The following is a 24,993-nucleotide window of genomic DNA, read 5'->3' on the forward strand; positions in this document are numbered from 1 at the left end:
CTTGTGGCAGTGGATTATGTATCCAAATGGGTAGAAGTTATAGCTTCGCCTACAAGTGATGCGAAAACAGTTATCAAATTATTTAGAAGTATAATTTTTCTAAGATTTGGTATGCCTAAAGCAGTCATTAGTGATGGTGGATCGCATTTTATAGAAAGACAGTCTGAAAAGTTACTCAAGAAGTATGGAGTGAGCCACAAAGTGGCAACACCATATCATCCACAAACAAATGGGCAAGCTGAAATCTCTAACCATGAAATTAAAATCATATTAGAGAAAACAGTATCTACCTCACGAAAGGATTGGTCATTAAAGCTAGACGATGCTTTATGGGCATATATCGTACCGCTTACAAGACTCCTATTGGAATGACTCCATTTTTGCTAGTTTATGGAAAGTCTTGTCATCTTCCAGTAGAACTAGAACATAAGGCTTATTGGGCAATTACAAATCTAAATATGAACCTCAAAGAGGCGGGAGAAAAAAGGAAGCTCCAGTTAAACGAGCTTGATGAATTAGGATTGGATGCCTATGAGCATGCTAGATCTTATAAGGAGAGGACAAAGAAATGACATGATCAGCACATTCTCCGCAAAAATTTCAATGAAGGAGATTTAGTATTATTATTTAATTCAAGACTAAAGCTTTTTCCAGGGAAGCTTAAATCAAGGTGGACGGGTCCATTCGAAGTTAAAAAGGTTTATCCTTTCGGAGCTGTAGATATTTGGAATAAAGAGCTTGGGATGATTAAGGTAAATAGCCAACGGTTGAAGGGATATGTGCATGGTATGGATTTAGAGGAGAAACAAAGGTTGTATTTTTCTGAACCTCACCCTCCGGATTAATTTAGTTAGTTTTATTTTATGTTTCTCTTAGTTGATTCTTTTAAAATTTGCTTCTACTTTGGGTTTCAAGTTGAAATTTCACTTCTGTGAGCTGGCTATAACTTCTTCATGGGCATGGAAGTATTGGGGAAGCAAGGAAGGAGTGAAGTAATCATTTGGAGCAAAACAGAGTTTGGTCGTGTGCCATACACGCCCAGGTACACCCTGCAGAAAGGAAGGATGCTAGGGGCGTGTCGACATGACACGATCGTGTAAGGAATTCTGAGGAGAAGAGGAGCCAGGTCGTGAATCAGACACGACCGTGTGGTGATTCCAGAGGAGGAAAGGATCTCGATCGTGTCCCAGACATGGCCGTGTGAGCTGAACCGAGAAGAAGAAGCTTGTGGCCGTGCCAATTGGCACGACCGTGTGATTCCACCCGACAAGGAGATGGTCGAGGTCGTGTCTTAGACACGACTGTGTAGACTGACCTGACGAGGAGAAGGATGCGGTTGTGTCTCACACACGGCCGTGCAAATAAGTGTGATACTTACACGGCCCAGTCCACGCCCTTAAAAGGGGTTAGGGCACGAGGGTGTGGGCGACACACGGCCGTGTCCGCCGCACATCCCTTCTTCTTCCTCTTCCTTCCTCATTTCCTTATCTCTAGGGTTTTAAACTACCTCTTCTAATCTATTTCTCTCATTTTTCCTTTAAAAGCTCAATCTTTTCTACCATGGCAAATGTAAAATACCGGGAAAAAAAAATAGGGAATATTAATAAATGAATTTTCCGGAATTTTTGGATACTTTTCGGGAATTTTTCGGAGCTCGTACGGACGAGTTAACGGGGATAAAAATGGGACCCGGAAAAGCCTGTTTAGGCTACCCCATTTTAACGAGGAATTGTTTCTTTTATAAATTCCTTATTCCTTTTCCTTTTAAATTTCTTTTTCTTTTTATTTTTTTTTCCCCTGCGCCGTTTCTGTGTTTTCTCCCTCGCGCACCGAGCAGCCGCCCGAGCTCTCTCCCTTTGCCCTAACCGCCGACGCCCCTCCTCACTGCCTCTGTGACGCCCGATCGTCAGCCCTAGCCACCGTCGACCACCCTGAGCCCTAGCACCGGCCGATTCTCTGGACCGAGCAGTGCCGGCCAGCCGCTTCTCAGCCCTAGTTTCTGCCGCCGACGAGGTGAAGCCGACGCCGACCCCAATCGTCGGAAACCTACTCTCTCACTGTGGAGTTGCTCACCGTCACCACAGCCGGCAGGCGGCCGCTCCCTTTGCCCTGGTCTCTGCCGTGGGATTCCACGTGCTGAGACTTCTCTGCCCTAGATTGCCATTTCACAGAGCAACGCTGGCACACCACAGGTCGCCTTCCTTCTACTCTAGTTGAATTCCTTCCTTCTGTGGCCTAACCCCGAGATTTACTGTCGGTTCCTTCTTCATCCATCAGTTGCCGGCAGAGAGACAAAGAGGGGACTCCAAATTAGGGTTTGCTTTGTTGCGGATTTGCTTGGTTCCAGCATCAACAGTAGGTTGGTTGCTATGGAAAGTTGCTGTTGGAGATCACCACTTCCTCCTACTTGATTCGGTTGACTTGAGGTAAGGTGTAGGGCATTTTATATATGCTTTAGAATATGGTTTTGATTCGATTGTTTAGATGGATGAATATGAGTAGGTTTGGGTTGTGTATATGGATTAGGGTTTTACCCTAATCTTAGGGTTAGGTAGTTGAAATTTAACCCTAATTAACCGTTGGATTTAATTTAGATAGATTGAGATTGATGGGTTAGAGTTTATCTCTAAATTTATATTTAGGATTTATTTAGCTATTTATTGTATTCTAGCTAAATAAAAGTAAATGTATTTGTTTACACAGGGCTCTGATTCGAGACGAGTATCTCGGAGTTGGATTGGATCTTTCTATTTTCGGAGGCGGGTACTTTGACTTATGTCTTTTGATATGCATGATAATATGTTTAACATATAACAGTAATTGTGTTACCTGTTTATTTCGGTTGGTCACTACATGATTAGTACATGTTGTTTGTTTATTTATTCTGCACTGCATATTATCTACCTGATCACATATGCCTTAGGTAGTGACCTAACCACATGCTCTGTTATATTCTGGATCTAGGGTTTATTTGATACCCTCTTCGATTTGTGTACCTTCTATTTGATACGTCTTCTTGTGGTACACACTTTGTATCTATTTATATGGATCATGCCATGTTATTCATGAGATTGCCATGTTTAGTATCATGCATCATGATTGCATGTCGATTGTCGGCTCTACTTTGGTTGAGCTCATCGCCATTAATGTATTGCACACATCACCCATGGATTTGTATATCCATGGTGTGTGGCGGTTCTTAGCTCCGTTGGTCGCGACTCGGTGGCGGCCGTGATCGCTTCTGTTTGGCTCGTTGGCATTTAGGGTAGCGTGGTAGCCGTGAGATGGTGGACTTTGTTTGGCTCCGTTGGTCGGGAGACTCAGCGTGGTAGCCGGCAGAGATATCCTCCCGTCATCGTACTCGGAGATGAGAGCATTGAGCTCCCCATTTATGATTTGGGGTCACAGGACAGGAGTACTCCGACAGATCCCGTTTACTCTGTCATTGCACAGGAGCATTGATTTCAGAGTATGGGGTTGACATATGCATTTATTGCATTTTTATTCGCTTGTGATTGCTGCACTTATATGCTGCATTTGTTTGGATGCATTGATTGACATGCATACAGGATTATGACTCACTCGGTCTGACGACCTGTTACCTTTATACTTTGATCCGGTCAGTACAGTTATCTTCTGATTTCATTTCAGTTGCATTTATCCTCCTCATATTCAGGAGACTGTACGCATGATTAGTGTTGTCTGTTATTTGTTTTATTATGCATATCAGTTGTACCTGCTGAGTGATGGACTCACCCGCCTCCATTGTTGATATATTTTCAGGTTGAGGTTCCAGTCGCTGGCCCCCATCTGCACGTAGAGCTAGTTCTCTACTAGGTTGTTATTTGCTTTATTTTGGTTTTTCTTCCATCAGACTATGTTTTAGTTTTGTTTTGGATTTTATTTATGGATATTGTACGGATTGTTACCGTTTGATGGTCTTTGGATGGTTTGGTTTTTATTCTACTATATGCCTGCCTGGACGGCAGAAGAGGTGAGTTCGTTGGATTTGAGCTTTACGAGTGTAGTGGAGTAGGGTGGATTTTGAGTCAGAGTCCTATTGTTATGGATATCTTTATTAACTGCGTGGTGTTTGTCTTTATTTTTTTTGTTATCATTCCAGCCGCCTGTGGCTGATGTATATGTGATATGTAGAAAGTTTCATATTGTCCGCCGTACAGGGGAGATGCTGCCGAAATTTCTTCGGACAGAGACTCCTCTGGGGTGTGACAATTTAGTGGTATCAGAGCAGGTATACGATACTTGCTGTGTGTTCTGGATTTTTATGATCTTTGTTTTCGTATTATGGATACTTTGAATAATCTGATATCAGTTTATTGGGTATCAGCGCGCCAAAGTTTGGCGATATTTATTTGATTTCCGTGTGTTGGATTTTCGGGATTTATCTGATACCAATTTATTTGGTATCAGAGCGGGTTATGATACCTGCTTTCGGTGTTCTGGTGATTTATCGGATACCTGTTTTTGGGTATTCTGGATTTTTGGATTAGCCCAAGTTTGCGAGTCAAACTGTGTAGTTGTTTGAGTGACATGGATTTTTCCATTACGATTGGGTTTGGATTTCCGTTTCGGATTTATATGGATTTCCGTTGTTGTTCTCGATCGGAAATTTTGAGGTCAATTTGGGGACTGGACAGCGACGGAACATCTCCAGACGGCATATAGGTATGATGCTTAATTTTATAGTTTATGACATGTATTAGCATTCTTTATTTAGTACCTGTCTGGTTGCTGTAGCACATATTTTTTTTTTTTGTGATGAGTTAGCCATTGAGCATGGTTGACCTTAATAGAGATCAAGGATTATAGTCTCTGGTGATTTTTCACATCATACCATCAGTAGATTTTAGCTTCTGTTACTATTAGTAGGAGATGGAGGCACATACCAGCCTCTGCTATTGTTAGCTGGGTAGTGGATGATACCTACATATTTATGTTGTTTTAGCCAGTGGAGGTTTTATACTCATATCTTTTGGATATTAGGATACCGATATGATGAAAAATTGTTCATTAGGGGAGTTACCATGTTTGATCATTGTTGAGAATGGTTTGAGGTTGAGGGATATTGTGAGATCAGATATTTTGATGTGTTGATTTCTAATGATTTAAGAGAGTAAATGTTATGTGGTTGTTGATGATCTTTTAGTGGATAACTATTTTGATGATCTTTTATTTGGGTTGTCATTGATGGTGATATAGTGAGTATCATGTATGGTGTTCACAGGTTGATGTTTATAGTTGGTGATCAGATTATAAATTGGAAGCTAGAGAGTTTATGTGCCTATGAGATTTTTGATTTTAATAAATCTGGTTAATTGTGGTTAGTTAACAGGATGATAAAATTGATATTTGTTTCATCTGATATTGAACTATGTGGATAAATAATGATTTGATGTTTTGAATGCTAACTTACCCTCATGGAGAGTAGAGACTTATTCATCTGATATTAGTGGGCTGATATTTTGAGGATAAAAAAAAAAATGAGGGTGTCTTGATGATATTGAATTCTAGTTTTTTTTCTTTTGGGTCGTACACATTTATTCATATGATATTATGTGGATTGACATTCTCTAGTTTGAGATGATGTATTAGTGTTGAATTGACCCATGAACTGATTTAGTTTTGTTGGTTGATCAGTAGAGGATTGTCATACTCTATTTTTAGAGGTTTGAACCTTTAGGTTGTTTGTGCTTAGTTATGTATCTAGAGCACATTTGAGTACATGCTTTGTACTGACGTGGAAAGGACGGATTCAGCCGTATATCATTGTCGGCTTGGATAGGTTATAGAGGATCGATGTATCCTATTCCATGAAGACTTTGACCATGGACTGTATATATCTGGTGGGATAACTTAGAGGGTGCATTGGGATATATGACCCCGCTGATGTAAGGAAGTGTAGAGCTAATTGCTTAACACTTATGGGATACACTCGTTACTAGTGTATACTGGAAGAGTACATTTTGATTTATGATGATAAAATTTTCCCCATTAGATATAGTCTTGGTAGTGTATGACATTGACTTGCAATGTTATACCATGGTGTGTATATCTTTCTTGTCCGATACCAATTCCTTTGAACCTAGAGCAGGGTTGTTACTGGATGATTAGGCTGCTTTATTTTGGGTTGCTTTTGATTGATGTATTCATGCTTGATACATATGCATGAATTTTGTTTAGATATACCGTAACCCATGAGTGTTGGTAACATAAGGTTGGTCTCTTTGATTGAGCTGGTATGCTGATTTTGCATGTCTATGTTGCATGTATATCATGATTGTTTTGGGTTGTAGGAGTCCTGTGGTAGACTGTCCATTTGCAAGTAGTATATGTATCCATGTTCTGATATGGTTTGAAGGCTCCTTGTGGATTATAGATATGTAGTTCGGAGTATGTATCCGGAGGTATTATTGAAGATAGCTTGTTGATTAAATCCGAGATGTAGTATAAGTACATCGGTGGTGTTTTGGATGGAGGCATTTTGTCGATTTAATCTGAGTTGTGATATGTACATATGTGTTTGGTGTGGTATATGAGGTATCTTTTTTATTATGTTTGATATGTGAGTGCACCTGGGTTTAGTATGTTTTATTGGAAGCATATGTCGGTTATATGATATGTTATGTGAGTGCTGTTTGAGGTGTATTGTTGATTTTACCGATGTTGATTTTGTACACGTGTTCGGTATGTATTGTTGGATGTATCATACTGAATATACCTGAGATGTGAGTATGTTTGGTGTATAATAATTGGAGGATTTTGTTGATCATACATATGTTGTGTGAGCATGTGTGCTAGGTGTATACATTGGTAGCAGTATGATGATTTTACTTATGCTGAATGCAGGATGTGGAGTGTCTGCATTATGTCATTGTTGGACTTACCCATCAACTAATTCTCCTATCAGTGGATGACCCACTAGGATGCTGATAGAGTTGATGATGGATTTGATTAGTTTACTAGGTTGTTATAGCCTAGGTTAACCACAGTGATTTGTGGTAGAGAGATCTTGTATAGTCTTTAGCTGGATAGTTAGGTGCCTTGGTGCACTTATATATTGTTTTATGGTGGGGCGTTGCTCCCACATATTACGAATTGCTGGTAGTGGAGCATAGCTCCTATATTTATTGCAGATACCTATTTCAGATTATTTGTGGTGGAGCGTAGCTCCCACATATTGAGGATTTCTTGTGGTAGAGCGTTGCTCCCACATATGTGATGTTTCCTGTGATGGAGCGTTGCTCTCACACTGGAGGATTTATTCTTTGGTGATTTATGTTATGGATGATCAGATTTTCGACTTATTATCAGAGATCTTATGGATAGGAATATCTGTGATACAGACATTTTGTGTCTTGGGTTTTGCCATATAGGCTTACAGTGCCTTAGATGTATTTAGTGCCTGATGATCCTGGTTTGTCGAGGATGTTTGGATAGGTTTCCATTGTCTTTGTGGACGATGTTGTGATCTAATTCGGATCCGCGGTGAGTCACGCACATCACCCTTGCATAGATCTAGAGATGTTTCGATGAGAACATCTATATGTGATTGTCAGTAGTGCTGATTTGGATTGTCTTTTGTTATGATGTTTGGGACACACGGTCACCAGTAGGAGTGTACCGTGGTTCCACAGGAGATAGAGGTTGTTACGGTTGGGAGCAGCCGAAATCAGTGTAGGAGATCCGCAGTCTTTTGTGACTCGCAGGATATTACAGACCTTTCGTCGAGGGTTTCTCCGCATAGCTATGCTACTTTCACGCGTGACCATGAAAGACGTGAAGTTTACTTGGACTGAGGATTGCAAGACCAGCTTCTAGTAGCTGAAGCGGAGACTAGTGTCGGCTTTGATTTTTGGTTTTTACCTTCGGAAGAGGACGAATTTGTCCTCTACACCGACGCGTCTCTACAAGGTATGAGTGTTGTTCTGGTGCAGCACGGTAGAGTATTCTTATATGCTTCTCGATAGTTGAGGGAGCCTGAGAAGAAAATACTCAGTTCACGATCTGGAGTTGGCCGCTGTTATTTTTGCCCTGAAGATTTGGCGGCATTACCTGTACGATATTACATTGAGATTTTCACTGACCATCAGAGTCTCAAATATCGGTTCACTTAGAAGGAACTTAATCTCCGACAGAAGAGATGGTTGGAGTTTCTGAAAGATTATGATTTGTACCATTAGTTATCACCGGGGAAAAGCTAATGGGGTTGTCGATGCACTTAGCCAGAAGTCTAGAGGGACTTTAGTTTGCCACTGAGTAGTGGTAACAAACTTGATTCGGGGTTTCTCCGAGTTAGACCTTGAGGAGCAGGGATAGACCGAGCAGGGTAGTCTTGTTACCATAGTTGCTCAGTCGTTAATCAGGACGAGAATCCGAGAGGCCCAGTTGTTGGGACCTCATAGAGCTCAACGTGAGGCAAAGTGGTCCATACTATCGGACAGAAGATGTTAGAGGCATATGACTGCTAGAAGAGTTACGCTGACCGGAGTGGGAGATTCTTAGAGTTCTCCATTTGTGACCAGGTATTTTTGCGAGTTTCACCCAAGAAAGGGGTGAAGAGATTGACCTCAGAGGTAAGCTAGCTCTGTGATACATTGGACCTTTCTAGATCTTAGAAAGGATTGGGGCAGTAGCTCACTAGTTGGTAGTATCGCCGTCCTTGATTGGCGTGCACGATGTATTCTACGTATCCATGCTGATGAGATACGTGCCCGACCCGACGCATGTGCTGACAGATATTCCAGTTCCAGTTCAGCCTGACATTACTTATGAGGAGGTTCCGGTACGGATTCTCGACCGGAAAGAGCGTCAGTTGCGGAACAAGACTATCCGGCTGGTTAAAGTCGGATGGCAGCATCATTCGGATAAGGAAATTACTTGGGAGCTCGAGGATACGATCCGAGCTCGATACCCCATCTTTTCACTTGAGGTATATGATTTAATTTACCGTTCAGCATTTATTATTGTTACTTGTTATTAGTACTTGCTGATGGTAGATACTGAAATTTGGGGACCAAATTTTTATTAGTGGGGGAGAATGTAAAATACCGGGAAAAAAAAAGGGAATATTAATAAATGAATTTTTCGGAATTTTTGGATACTTTTCGGGAATTTTTCGGAGCTCGTACGGACGAGTTAACGGGGATAAAAATGGGACCCGGAAAAGCCTGTTTAGGCTACCCCATTTTAACGAGGAATTGTTTCTTTTATAAATTCCTTATTCCTTTTCCTTTTCCTTTTAAATTTCTTTTTCTTTTTATTTTTTTTCCCCTGCGCCGTTTCTGTGTTTTCTCCCTCGCGCACCGAGCAGCCGCCCGAGCTCTCTCCCTTTGCCCTAACCGCCGACGCCCCTCCTCACTGCCTCTGTGACGCCCGATCGTCAGCCCTAGCCACCGTCGACCACCCTGAGCCCTAGCACCGGCCGATTCTCTGGACCGAGCAGTGCCGGCCAGCCGCTCCTCAGCCCTAGTTTCTGCCGCCGACGAGGTGAAGCCGACGCCGACCCCAATCGTCGGAAACCTACTCTCTCACTGTGGAGTTGCTCACCGTCACCACAGCCGGCAGGCGGCCGCCCCCTTTGCCCTGGTCTCTGCCGTGGGATTCCACGTGCCGAGACTTCTCTGCCCTAGATTGCCATTTCACAGAGCAACGCTGGCACACCACAGGTCGCCTTCCTTCTACTCTAGTTGAATTCCTTCCTTCTGTGGCCTAACCCCGAGATTTACTGCCGGTTCCTTCTTCATCCATCAGTTGCCGGCAGAGAGACAAAGAGGGGACTCCAAATTAGGGTTTGCTTTGTTGCGGATTTGCTTGGTTCCAGCATCAACAGTAGGTTGGTTGCTATGGAAAGTTACTGTTGGAGATCACCACTTCCTCCTACTTGATTCGGTTGACTTGAGGTAAGGTGTAGGGCATTTTATATATGCTTTAGAATATGGTTTTGATTCGATTGTTTAGATGGATGAATATGAGTAGGTTTGGGTTGTGTATATGGATTAGGGTTTTACCCTAATCTTAGGGTTAGGTAGTTGAAATTTAACCCTAATTAACCGTTGGATTTAATTTAGGTAGATTGAGATTGATGGGTTAGAGTTTATCTCTAAATTTATATTTAGGATTTATTTAGCTATTTATTGTATTCTAGCTAAATAAAAGTAAATGTATTTGTTTACACAGGGCTCTGATTCGAGACGAGTATCTCGGAGTTGGATTGGATCTTTCTATTTTCGGAGGCGGGTACTTTGACTTATGTCTTTTGATATGCATGATAATATGTTTAACATATAACAGTAATTGTGTTACCTGTTTATTTCGGTTGGTCACTACATGATTAGTACATGTTGTTTGTTTATTTATTCTGCACTGCATATTATCTACCTGATCACATATGCCTTAGGTAGTGACCTAACCACATGCTCTGTTATATTCTGGATCTAGGGTTTATTTGATACCCTCTTCGATTTGTGTACCTTCTATTTGATACGTCTTCTTGTGGTACACACTTTGTATCTATTTATATGGATCATGCCATGTTATTCATGAGATTGCCATGTTTAGTATCATGCATCATGATTGCATGCTGTGCGATTGTCGGCTCTACTTTGGTTGAGCTCATCGCCAGTTACATGTACTGCACACATCACCCATGGATTTGTATATCTGGCTGGTGTGTGGCGGTTCTGCTGTTTGGCTCCGTTGGTCAGGTGACTCAGCGCTCTGTTTGGCTCCGTTGGCATTTAGGGTAGCAGCGTGGTAGCCGGCAGATGGTGGACTTTGTTTGGCTCCGTTGGTCAGGAGACTCAGCGTGGTAGCCGGCAGAGATATCCTCCCCGTCATCGTGTACCGGGAGATGAGAGCATTGAGCTCCCCCATTTATGATTTGGGGTCACAGGACAGGAGTACTCCGACAGCATCCCGTTTACTCTGTCATTGCACAGGAGCATTGATTTCAGAGTATGGGGTTGACATATGCATTTATTGCATTTTTATTCGCTTGTGATTGCTGCACTTATATGTTGCATTTGTTTGGATGCATTGATTGACATGCATACAGGATACTCACTCAGTCTGACGACCTGTTACCTTTATACTTTGATCCGGTCAGTACAGTTATCTTCTGATTTCATTTCAGTTGCATTTATCCTCCTCATATTCAGGAGACTGTACGCATGATTAGTGTTGTCTGTTATTTGTTTTATTATGCATATCAGTTGTACCTGCTGAGTGTTGGACTCACCCCGCCTCCATTGTTGATATATTTTCAGGTTGAGGCTGTCCGGAGCAGTTCCAGTCGCTGGCCCCCCATCTGCACGTAGAGCTAGTTCTCTACTAGGTTGTTATTTGCTTTATTTTGGTTTTTCTTCCATCAGACTATGTTTTAGTTTTGTTTTGGATTTTATTTATGGATATTGTACGGATTGTTACCGTTTGATGGACTTTTGGATGGTTTGGTTTTTATTCTACTATATGCCTGCCTGGACGGCAGAAGAGGTGAGTTCGTTGGATTTGAGCTTTACGAGTGTAGTGGAGTAGGGTGGATTTTGAGTCAGAGTCCTATTGTTATGGATATCTTTATTAACTGCGTGGTGTTTGTCTTTATTTTTTTGTTATCATTCCAGCCGCCTGTGGCTGATGTATATGTGATATGTAGAAAGTTTCATATTGTCCGCTGTACAGGGGAGATGCTGCCGAAATTTCTTCGGACAGAGACTCCTCTGGGGCGTGACAGCAAATGTGATCAAGGAGATTTCATCCACAAGAAAAGAGAAGGAAAAGATGATTGCAACGAAAGAAAGAAACTCATGCTTCAAAGGTATCTCTAACAACTTTAATATCATTTTTTCGAACGATGAACAGAAACTTAGATATTTTTCTTTATGTAAACGTCCTCTTTTGAGCACTAAATTTATGGATGATACAACTTTGGAAGCATTGGGGTTTAAGGATGATGTAGATTGGTTATTTGGACGAATAGGTTGGAGTGAGTTAATGAATATGAAATATCCTACTTATCCCAGAATTGTTTTTGAATTTTTAGGCTCTATAACATTCGATAATGTCAAGGTGAGGGGAAACTAAAATTTTGATTATTTAATGAAGATTATGAATGGACGTTAAGTGATTTTAATATTTGTTATGAATTGCCAAGGGATGGTGTGTGTATGATTTTACCTAAATTTATGAATTCATGTTTTTGACAACAAATTTTTGAACAATCACCTTTTAACCCTCACAATTCTAGAGCTCTTCATATTATTAATTCTATTTTTAGATATATTTATTTAGTTATGAAAAATACTATATTTGGGAGAGAGGATAAAGAGGGGTTAGTAAGACTTGTGGACTTGTATTGTTTGTGGGCAATGGTTGGAAATGTTGAAATTAATTCTGGGTATTTCTTTCTTAAGCATTTGGTAAAATTGAGAAAATCAGATTCTACTACATCCATTGTTTTAGGAGGATTGTTAACTCAAATAGCTTTGGTTTTAAGGTGTGATTTGAGTGAATTAGAAATGATTGATAATTCTTGTAGATTAGACTTGAATTCATGTTTAACAATAAAGATGATACGACGTAAAGAACATGGATATAGTCTTCTTATTAAGAACAATTTCCCTTTAAGATTGCCCAATCATGATCTCACTACTATTCATAAGGAAAACTGGCGGTTAAAATTAGCAAGTCGACAATCAAAATTGTTGTCAAATTATGTTTCAAGAAATGTTCCTTCGACTAGTCGTGATGATCATGGTTTTAATTTCAAAGAACTTCATTCTATTTTGGACAATATTCATAATGATTTGGATTCGACTAGCAATTTTATTGCAAGTAAAGAGCACATGGAAGAGGAACAATTTTAAAAATTGCAAGAATGTTTTAAAAGTGAAAGAGAATTGTGTGAAAAGATTTCTAGAATTATGAATTCTTATAAGGCTCAAATGGAATTTCATGAAGATTTTAGAGGCTTTATGAAATTTTTGCAGGATGATATAGATAAACTGTTTGAATATCATAAGTTTTTTAGAGATGAAGTAAAGTGGTTTATTAAGGTTTTTCCTTTTCCCCTTCCTGAATTTCTTGATTTACCACCTCCTCCACCATATTGGTTTCATCGGGATGATGAAAAGTTTAAGTCTGGGGAGGGGGGGGGGACCTGAAATTTTTTTGTTTTGTTCTGTAGTTTATTTTGTTTTGCATTTGTTCTTGTTTTGCTTTGATTGTTTGCTTTTGATAGTCACTTGACGGTCTTTTGAAAACTTTGTGGCATATGTCTTGAGAACATCAAACTTCATTTATATGCTTTCTTGTCTTTAAGTGAAAATGTTAACACGTTTATTATCTTGATTCATGATGTTGTAAATGATGCTAGTAGTATGTTTAGTTTACTTCTTTTCTCTATCTTGGGTAGCATGATATAAGCTAAGTATCATATAGAGATAAGTTTTAGTTTTGTCTTGACCTTAAGGATCTTATCTTCACTTCACTATACTTGAGCTTGGATTGTTGATATCATTGAAATAATCATGATTCATCTTGTTTGTTCAGTACTTGATTTCCATGGTGATTTCTGAAACTTCATTTTGGTTACTGGATGAGGCTCAAATCATGTAAGCTCATTTGGAAAAATCAAAATATTCCAACATTTGTGCTAAAAGTACATTTGTGAATAAGATTTGCACAATGCAAATACTTATGAAAAAAAAAGTGTGAAAAAAAGGAAAAAAAAATGAATAAGGGATATAAAAAAACAATTGTCGTGAGTAGAATCTAGCAAGTCACCACTTTGAGAACGAGTTAGATTACTGGGGAAATGACTGCTTAGCTTCTCTTGAGACTGAGCACGCCTTTGAGATCTTGGGTTGATTGGGAAATATGAACCAAGTGTGTGGCATGTAAGTGCCTATTACCGGTTACGTGTCTATCATCGAAGACATTAAGAACTCAAATTTGATGACGACTTGACTTGGACGAAGATGAAACTTGAAGGGTTTTGAGTTACTTACTGCACTGTGCACAAGATACTTATGCTTGAGCCATTCTTGACTTGTTTCCATGATCATACTTGTTAATGAAACTTTTTGATAGAGTTAAGAAAATGCATTCGGGATATGAGTGTGTTATAGAACATATGAATTTAGATTGTAGTATTTTTTGCTTGAGGACAAGTAAAAGTTTAAGTCCGGGGGTGTGATGTGCATAGATTATATACACTTGTTTAGCTTGTTTTGGCGCACATTCACATATTTTATGCATGTTTTATCTATGCATTTTTGTACTTCCAACTTTGTTTTTAGCATATTTACTCTTTTTGTTCAGAGATATACTTTTGTGCATTTTCTGTACACATGAGTCGATTTTGGAGAAGAATTAATGTCTAAGGCAAAAATTTACTATGGACAAAGGAGGAAGACACCATCCTTGTGTACCACACAGCCCTGCCATGGGGGGTTGCTCAGGTCGTGTGAGCATGCATCACCACCCGTGTGGCTACAGCAGGAAAGGGAGTGGTCATGGTCGTGTGAGTTTCACACGGTCGTGCCAAGTTTTGAAGCCAACAGAGCCAGGCCGTGTACACCACACGACCTTGCAAGCCCTCCAGAGCTGAAGCAGTGCACGACCGTGTAGATATACACAGTCGTACAACATTTCCAAAGGCTAAGAACGCCCTGGTCGTGTGCATCACACGACCGTGCAGGAGTTCTAGAGCCAGAGGTAGTGCAAGCCGTGTAGATCTACACGGTCGTGGCATGCTCTGCCACTGCTCCCCTTGCACGACAATGTAGATCTACACGGCCTGCACTGCCTCCGGCTCTGGAGCTCCTGCACGGTCGTGTGGTGCACACGGCCAGGGCGTTCTTAACCTCTAAAAATGTTGCACGGCCATATAAATCTACACGGTTGTGCACTGCTTCAGCTCTAGAGGGCTTGCAAGGTCGTGTGGTGTACACGGCCTGGCTCTGTTGGCTTTAAAACTTGGCACGACTGTGTGAAACTCACACGGCCATGGCCACTCCCTTTCCTGTTGCAGCCACACGGGTGGTGATGCTCACACGGCCTAGGCAACCCCCCATGGCAGGGTCGTGTGGCACATAAGGATGGTGCCTTCCTCCTTTGGTTTGCTTGCAAATCTGGCCACGATCATAAATCCTTCATCAAATACGACTCCTGTGTACAGAAAATGCACAAAAGTATATCTCCGAAGAAAAAGAGTAAATATGCTAAAAGTAAAGCTGGAAGTACGAAAATGCATAGATAAAGCATGCACAAAATATGTGAATATGCATCAAAACAAGTTAAACAAGTGTATACAATCTACGCACATCAGTCGCATGTCCGACGACTGGAGATACATGTTGTAGGATGTAGCAAAGAGAAAGCCAAAGGACCAGAGATCAGTCTCGACCCTCGTGACCTTGAGGAAGTGGAGATCCCTCAGGACGATGCCTTGATTATCCGAGTGGTAATAGCTAATTATACTATTCACCAAACTTTTGTGGATATAGGCAACTTGGTGAATATCATTTTCAAGAAGTCGTTCGGCTAGCTGCAAATCAACTGGAGCGAATTGCAGCCCATGACGACCCCGCTATATGGGTTCACAAGTAATGAAGTATTGCCGATCGGCCAGATCAGTATGGCCATATCACTTGGAGAGGATCCTCTCAAGAGGACAAGGACCACAAACTTCATCATGGTTGATACGTCGTCCACCTACAATGTAATATTGGGTCGACCAACCTTAAACGAGTTTCACGATGTAGTGTCCACCTTTTGCTAGAAGATCAAATTTTTGGTGGACAATGCGATTTGTGAAGTCAAGGGTGACTAATTGGCCGCTCGACGGTGCTACGTCGAGATGGTCAAGGTAGAGGCAAAAGTCGCTCAGTGTCTGGAGGTGAATACAATCATGGAGGAACCGCCTACGCTAGTTTATGATGAAAAAGAGGAGGTTCAGATCCATTCTAGCAGGTCGGAAGCCACCATATTCATCGCCACTTACCTGTAAGACGAGAAGAAGGTAGAGTTGGTTACCTGTCTTAGGCGAAACCATGATGTGTTCTCTTGGTCGACACACGAGCTCCTGGGCATCTCGTTGAGCATGGCTCAATACGAACTTCACGTTTGATCGAACGCTCGACCGATGAAACAAAGAAAGAGGGACTTCAGCTCGGAGCAGAATCAAATCATTCGAACGGAGATAGAGAAATTACTAGAAGCCGATCACATCTGCGAGGTGCAATTTCTGAGCTGGCTTGCCAACGCCGTGTTGATCTCTAAGATGGGCAACAAGTGGCGAGTTTGCATTGACTTTCACAATTTAAACAAAGCATGCCCGAAGGACTTTTATCCTCTTCCCCGAATAAATCAAATTATAGACTCCATGGCGGGCTGTGAGCTGATATGCATGCTCGACGCCTATTATGGCTACCACCAAGTGCCGCTAGCTTGTGAAGATCAAGAGAAGGTCAGCTTCATTACGATCGACAGGACATACTGCTATAATGTCATGCCATTCAGACTGAAGAACATCGACGCCACTAATCAAAGATTGATGAATAAGTTGTTTCGATGGTAGATTGACAGTAATATGGAGGTATATGTCGATGACATCTTGATAAAATCTTTCTGAGCCGCCGACCTTTGCATAGATATTGAAGACTTCCTGCTTGACTCTAAATTAAAGTTTATTCCTATTATTCTTTCTTCTTTTTTCTTACTCCAGACAATTGTTTTCTTATAGAAGGTATAATTGCTAAAAACATAAATGTTAATCTACACCAACAGTTTATAGATTAAAATCCTTCCAACATCTAAATGCAGGAAAAATTCATTAAATCATAATACATGTAAATACCATCATACCAATGTTGGTTTTTAACTGTTTGATGTGCAACAGAAGATGTGAAAAATAGATTAAACGCCTTTTAAAATTTTTTCACAACAAAATAATTTTGTTTAGATCGAACAAGTGATCTTGTTTAATTATAAGAACTTTTATAAATTCTCTTATAATTTAACATACAAACATTATAATATTTTATTTATAATTTTCTAAAAAAAATAGAATCATTACCTTGAGTTTGTGTCTAAGATTTGTAGGTCGTCGAAGTTCTTTCAACTCCACGATCTTCCTCACCAATTCTTCAAATCAACCGATGGACAAAAGTGTGGGCTAACTCTTCTAACTTTTCTCACAAAAATCAACTATAGAATTTTTTACCAAAAATTATCTTCCACTTTCAGGGAGAGAGAGAGAGAGACATGTATTATATAGCACAGGAGGGAGGGGAACGTGCATATAAAAGTGGGAGAGAAAGAGGGGAACGTGTATTATAGAGTGGGAGAGAAAAAAGGGGAACGTGTATTATATTTTGTGAGAATATTTATAATATTATCAAATATTTGATTTCTCTCCTTTATATTTTATTTGTAATCAAATTACAAATAGAATATCTAAATATTTGATTTCTCTCTCGTATATATTTTATTTGTAATCAAATTACAAATAGAATATTCGAACATTTGATTTCTTTCTTTTATATTTTATTTGTAATCAAATTATAAATAGAATATTCCCTTTAGTTAAAATAATTTTATTAGTTAATAAATTTTGTGAGAATAAATAATTAATCAAATTAATTATTTAAAAGTATCCATCATGATTATACAAAGATGGTTTGGGGACCATGGACCCATAATTCCAAGCTCCAATAAATTTAGATAAAATTAATTAAAGCTCTTTAATTAATTATCTAATTTATTAACTTCAAGATTATTCCACTAAAATCCGGAATTGCACTCTTGAGAATTATGGAACATATTTACTCAAAAGATTTGAACAGTCCATTGATATAATCATTATCTGTCGATCAACCCTCCGTTCATGGTTCACAAATAGAGCTGGGTGAAATTATCGTTTACCTCTCTGTTTGTATCTAAAACCTTAAGTACCATTGATTCACTAGTGAACAATTAATTCATAATCTAATTATGAATTAGAGTGCTCAAACTATTAAGTGTTAGAATCAACACTCAAGATAACCATTTTAGCATCCTTTCGGAAGTTACGAATTCCGTATCTATAAATCATATTCCCAGCTGAATGTATAACTGAGTCTCCAAAATGTAAGTGTTACACCTATTATTTAAAATAGGTTTTAACAAACAAATCAAGAGACCTGTTAATACAAACAAGGAGTCTATGACAACTCAGGATTTAGATTGATCTACATATGATCATCTTAGCGATGTTGATTCGAGTCTTTATAATGGTACTTAAACATAGATACTTAAATCACATCTGGTCCTTGTCCTATATAATCATATTATATAAAATGCCTCTGCTTAGTGTCATTACACTGACTGCCCGGATAAGACTATCATATTCATAATGTTAGCAAATTGCATTTATGATTACCAATTAAAGATCATACCTTAATTAATCATGGGCATTTTAAATATATTATCTATGATTTTAATCCTCTTGTATATAACAATCTTATATACTAAAATCATAGTTACAACAATATATTATGGATTTTATATAGATATTCATTTTTATATAAGTAAGCATAAAACAATCAAACAATAAAATAAATGCTTTATTTAATCCAACAATTAATAATAAATATCTGTTTTATGGGCATATTCCCAACAACTAAATCATAATCATATTTTTTTATCTAATCTTAAAAATTATAGCGGGCTTAAACAAAGAATTTGAAGATTTTGTATGGATGTCATTGTGTGTAAAATGAGAAAGTACCACATCATTGCTACAAGTATACCCATTTGAATCGAACTAGACTATAGACTTTCAAACAAATTTAATTACAATGGTCATAACTCAAAAGAGTCAACTATATTAACCTCTGCTACTGTTGTAAGCTATCAATTTGTTTTTGTCAAGATCCTTTGTCCATTTTCCATTTTTTTTACATTCAAAACAATTTTTTTTCTAATTAATGAGTGAAGTACAACCATAACAAATTAACAACACACAACCTACTATTGTCATTGAGGATATCTAAATATTTTATGTAAACAATAAAAATAGAGAAGAAATACCTAATTTTAAAATTTTGGGAGATTAAAAAAATAAATTCCAAATATGAAATATGTTTGAAGTTGAATGAGAAGTGCTCGCTCAGATGCCCTTTGAAGTATTCCCAATTTGCTGAATGATAGTGGACTTCAATCTCACTCATGGGCCATTAAGTAATAATCATGATGGGATGTGCATGGACATAGCTATATAGTCTATATTAGTTTTTTTTTATATAAAGATTTTGGCGTCCCTCAAATTTGTGGGCTTGAGACACTTGCCTCACATACTACATAAAAGGGTTTGAGCCTGCTTCTCTATTTAATAGCATTGAAATTGATGTAAACATGCTAATTAGAATTTGATGGGGTTTCCCAAATTTAATGTTAGGAAGTGACTTTTGTAATCTAGACTATATGATCGAGGATTCTCATGTGATAGGAGGTATCCCTTTAATCAGACTTTCTATGTTACCACTTTACTTAATAGCATTAAAAGTGGAGTAAGCACTTAGGTGTAACCTTTATGAGTTCATATCAGTAATTTGAATAGAATCCCTATAAGTGAGTAAACATAGAAGTAATGAGGTGAACAAAACATAGGACATCAACTAACATCATTATGAAATCGAAATTCTAGAATTGTTCCTCACAATTCCAACTTCTCCCTTTAGCCACTTGCCTTTCCTTGACCTTCTCTGCTTTAAGCCCTCTCTCAAACCTTCTCTTTTTGCTTTCTCAACTCTCTCTCTCAATCTCTTGCTCTCGAACTTTTACACAACCTTAGATTGTCTAGATAATTTGTTTTATAAAATTGACTAGTGCTTAATCAATAGCCCCTATGGATTAATATTTTTATTACTTGATGACTTAATGGTGCACTCACAATTTTGATAATAGTTAGATAGAGGAAATTTTGGCAGGTTGAGGTAAATCAAATATCAAGAAAGATGCAAATTCAGGTTGAAAAAGGTTGAAATTAGGGTTGTTAGGAAGTGACAATCGTTTGACAAACCCTAAACCCAAAATTTTGGATTTGCCTTGCTGCTTGAGTAATCGATTGGTGCAATCGATTAGGGCAATTGATTGACAGCTTATTTCTAACAAACAGAATGCCTTAGAATCGATTGGAGTAATTGATTGGTAGCTAAGAAATCGATTAACAGAATGTAGCTAGCAAATAGAACACGGTGGAATCGATTGGAGCAATCAATGAGCTTCAAGTAATCGATTGGCCGGGTAAAAAATGTTGGTGCAATCTTAGGTCAAGGTTGACCTGACTCGAGTTGACCTGACTCGAGTTGTGTTTTGATGTTTGACGATGTTTGACGAGAAGAGAGTTGTATTCTTGATGTTTGACAAGAATAGGTGTTTGGGAGATTGTAGGTGCAACCTTAGGTCAAGGTTGACCTGGTTGACCGTGATTTGGGAAAAGTCCAAGCAGGGAGCTTGGCACGCGAAAAGTCCAAGTATGGAGACTTGGCACTGGAAAAGTCAAACTATGGAGACTTGGCACGGGGAAAAGTCCAAGCAGGTAGCTTGGCACGCGGAAAGTCCAAGCAGGGAGCTTGGCACGAGGGAAAGTCCTGGTGAGTGAAGCCAGACAGTGGGAAAGTCCTAACTGGGATGTTAGGCAGTGTGGAAAGTCCCGTGAGTGAAGCCAAGGGGAAAGTCCTAACGGGATGTTAAGCAAGGTGGAAAGTCCCGTGAGTGAAGCCAGCAGGGGAAAGTCCTAACTGGATGTTAGGCGGTGTGGAAAGTCCCGTGAGTGAAGCCGGGCAGTGAAAGTCCTAACTGGGATGTTAGGCGGTTGGAAAGTCCCGTGAGTGAAGCCAAATGGGAAAGTCCTAACGGGATGTTAGGCAGGTGAAAACCCTAGTAAGTGAAGCTAGGTGAAAGTCCCGTGAGTGAAGCCGGTAAGGGAAAATCCAGATGGATCAAGGGTAATCGGACATCCGGTGATGGGAAGTCCAAGTAGGTCATAGGAGTGACCGATTACTGCACGAAGAGGAAAGTCCAAGTGGGTCAAAGGGATTGACCGACACTTGGTGGGGCCTTAGCAGTCAAGGGAGTGACCGGATGCTAAGCATGATGTACCAATAGGTCAAGGTTGACCGGATATTGGTTTGGAAGGTTTGGGACTTGGTTTGGGCAAAAGCTCGATCGGTCCGCATCGATCCAATGACACGTTAGGTATCCGATCGATCCGTGACCGATCGATGACAAATGTAAGGTGATCATGGTTCGGCTTACCGACGGCCCGGGACCGATCAGTTGAGCTGATCGTCCCTTGGACCGATCAGACGCGGATCGGTCCGGACCGATCAGATTCCACGCAGTTGGGCAACTGTGGAGTTCCGATCGGTCCACAGCATAGAGCCTGATCGATCCCCACGACCGATCAGAAGGCCGATCGGTCCATGGACCGATCAGGGACGGAATGGAAGGCTTCTTCCCGATTGGTCCACGCATCGATCAGGTTCTAGCGCTATGACGCAACGCCAGTTTCTTCACCGCCTTCTTCGCAGTATAAAGGTCGAGGGCCGCACAAGAACTTCTTCTCTTTTCCTTGAACTTCTGTTCTTCTGCTGCTAAAGCTTCTGCTTCAACTGAGCTTTGATTGAGCTCGCCTCAGAAGCTTCGCGTGAGCTTCCAGTCGTCGACAAGCTGCTGCGTTTGGGTTGTGAAGTTGCTGCTTCACCTCCAATCGACAAGAAAGCAAGCAATTGGTAGAGTGCTATTGTATTCATATTGTATTGCTATTCTTACTGTTCTTGTACTCTTTGTTTGCTGTTGCAAACGTTTGTGGTGAGGTTTCTCCACCCACAAGGAGTATATTGTATTAGCCGGTTCTCCGGGACTCATCCACCGACGGATTGGTCGACTTCGTCCACCTTACGGACACGCCGAGGAGTAGGAGCCCTAATCTCCAACCTCGTTACATCCTTGTGTTAAGGTTTGGTTTTCTTCTCTTTGTATTTTCCGCTGCGCTAACACGTTTTGTAGAAAGAAACGACGATTTGGGGTCGGCTATTCACACCCCTCTCTCTAGCCGAGTACGAACGATCCTAACAAGTGGTATCAGAGCGAGGCCGCTCTTCGACGGATCAACACCCGGGGGAGCACAGGCTAGAGATGGATCTCTATGGAGAAGATGTCATGATTCAACCCTTCTACGAGTCTCACGACAACTTCACATATTGGAAGGTAAGGATGATGTCTTTTCTTAGGACTAATATGTTAAATTGGTTTTGTGTACAAGAAGGGTTTTCCCCTCCGATGGATGAGGAAGGAAAACCTATCAAGAAGAAGGAGTGGACGAAAGAGCAAATCCGACAATCCGAAATCAATGACGAGGTAACAAAAATCATTGAATTTGCTTTACCTAATAATGTTTTGTGCAAGATAGATAGGTACAACAACGCCAAGGAATTGTGGAACAATTTGACAAAATTCCATGAAGAGGAGCCTAGTGAGCCAAGCAGCTCACATCATGGAGGAAGCAAATTGGGAGTTGAGGGCTACTCAACATCCAAGGAAGAAGAGGAGGAGAGCTCTTGTTCAAGATCGGAGCAAGAAGAGGCATCTACCTCCGGAAGGGATGAAGAAGAAAGCTCATCCACATCCACAACCCTAGGTAACTCAAACACTGTGATTTCAAGCAAATTACACATAATGTGTTTTGAGTGTAGGAAGTTTGGGCACTACAAGAGTAAGTGTTCAAAGAGGGTTAGAAAGACTCCACCGGCACCAAAGGTCAAGGAAGCCGGAGTCCCGACATGCAAGAGCAAGAAGCACGTGGTGTGCTTCCAATGCAAGCAACGGGGACACTATAGGAGTCAATGTCCAAGGGGGAGGCAACCTCACAAGGACAAGAGGCCAAACACATGTAAAGGGGGAGCTAAGGCAAACCCTAAGGTAACATTTAAAGCTCATTCTTGCAATTCTAGTAGGATGCATGCTAGTAGTCTTATTGCATTAGTCAATAATGATAAGCATGTTAACACTAAAAATCAATGCATGTGCTTAGGTGCTAAACATGTCAACCTAGATAGGGATACTACTAGGAATGCTAACCCTAGGATTAACACTTCTAAGGTTAAGGAAAACCTAGGTAGAAACCCTAAATCAACTAGACACATACCTAGGAACACCTCAAGAAAGAATGACAAATCAAAACTTGAGGTATTAGAAAAGGATAATCAAGTCTTGAGGTCAAGGCTTGATACCCTAGAAAAAGGCCTTAAAAATTTAGAGAAGTCAACTCTAGGGCCTAAGGGTCAAAAGTCCCAGGACAAGAAAGGTTTGGGTCATAAATCTAAGTCCCAAGTGGTCAAGCCCACTTACCACAATGTTCCATTCGATTATGGAACAAAACTTAGGGCTAGGAAGACCACCACCAAGGTCACAAGGGGAGTCACCCCTAGAGTTGATCTTGATGAGTCCCAAATGACCAAGGCTTCAAAGCCTAAGAGGGTCATTAGGAGGGTTGCTAGGGAAGTTATCCCTAGTGAATATTTAGTGAACCCAATGAGCTCAAATATGTATTGGGTTCCTAGGAGCATCTTCTCTACCCCATAGATGGGTTAGAGAGTGTCAACTCCGATTAGAAGGGTAGTTAACCCAACTTTGAGGAAATTGACACTCAAGGAGCATTTTCAAGGTTTTGAGAACTTTTGAAAATGAAATGGAATTATCATTTACTCCTTTGAAGAGTTAAATGTGCCTAAAGATTGGAAATTTCATTTTTAATCTCAATTGGCACAATTTGGGAAAATCTAGAGAACTCTCGAGGAAAAATGAAACATGCCAAGTTTTGAGGATAAATTTGATCTTTAAGTGGCATGAATTAATCTAGAGTTCAAGAAGTGTCAAAATTAGGATTTTAGCATTTTGGGGCAATCTAGGATTAAATTTGAAGTTAGCCAAGTGGTTAAGGATACTTAGATAGGTAATCTAGGTATATTTATTTATGCTAAATCTTGCCATGATTGTTTGCCCTCACATGTTTTCATTTATGATACCATTTTATGCCATGTCATCATCTCTTGCATTAGTAATCAATTGAATTGATTTAAGGATGAAAAACACATTTTGATATTGAGATCAAATTTGTGTTTAGAAAATGCATGAGACCTTAGTCTAAGATACCTAAACCCATATCTCACATCAAAATTGACATGGATGTGTTTGATACACTTTAGATGTGTGTGAGATATTAGGATCATGAGTTAGGATCAAGGTGCATAGTTCTTGTACCTAGATGAGCCTAATTCAAGAAATGGAGGATCATAGGGAAAACTTGTGTACAAGTCATGTACATATAGTCCTAAGATTATGATCCTAAATTAAAGGGTTTTAAAATCATTTCAAAATTGATTTGAAAAACCTTGATGAAGCTTTCCTAGTGATTGCATTCATCATTGAACATTGTGATACAAAGTTGAGTTAAACTTGAACTATTTCAAAGTTTTTGAACTTTGTATCAAGATTGAAAAATGGAAGTTATTTTCATAGAAAACTATTTTTCCATGATAGTGTATGATATGAGGAATGTATCCTCAAAGTTTCGTAATTTTTGGAATTTTCTTGAATTTATTAGGAGTTTCTGATTTTCCGGAAGGGGAAATCAGAAGTTCTGATTTCAGTGGCTGGATCGATTCGGGGACCGATCCAGCGATACGTTTGTGTATCTGATCGATCTGGTGACCGATCAGATGACAAACAGAAGGTGATCATGGTTCTGTGGGCTTACTGATCGGTCTGGGGACCGATCAGCCTCTGATCGGTGCGGGACCGATCAGACGCGGGATCGGTCCGGATCGATCAGATTCTGCACGCAGAGTTGGGCAACTCGTGAAAGCTCGATCGGTCCGGGACCGATCACAGGCCCGATCGGTCCCCACGACCGATCAGAGGTTCCGATCG

The sequence above is a fragment of the Zingiber officinale genome, chromosome 7B, assembly GCF_018446385.1.
Source record: "Zingiber officinale cultivar Zhangliang chromosome 7B, Zo_v1.1, whole genome shotgun sequence".
Lineage (NCBI taxonomy): Eukaryota > Viridiplantae > Streptophyta > Magnoliopsida > Zingiberales > Zingiberaceae > Zingiber > Zingiber officinale.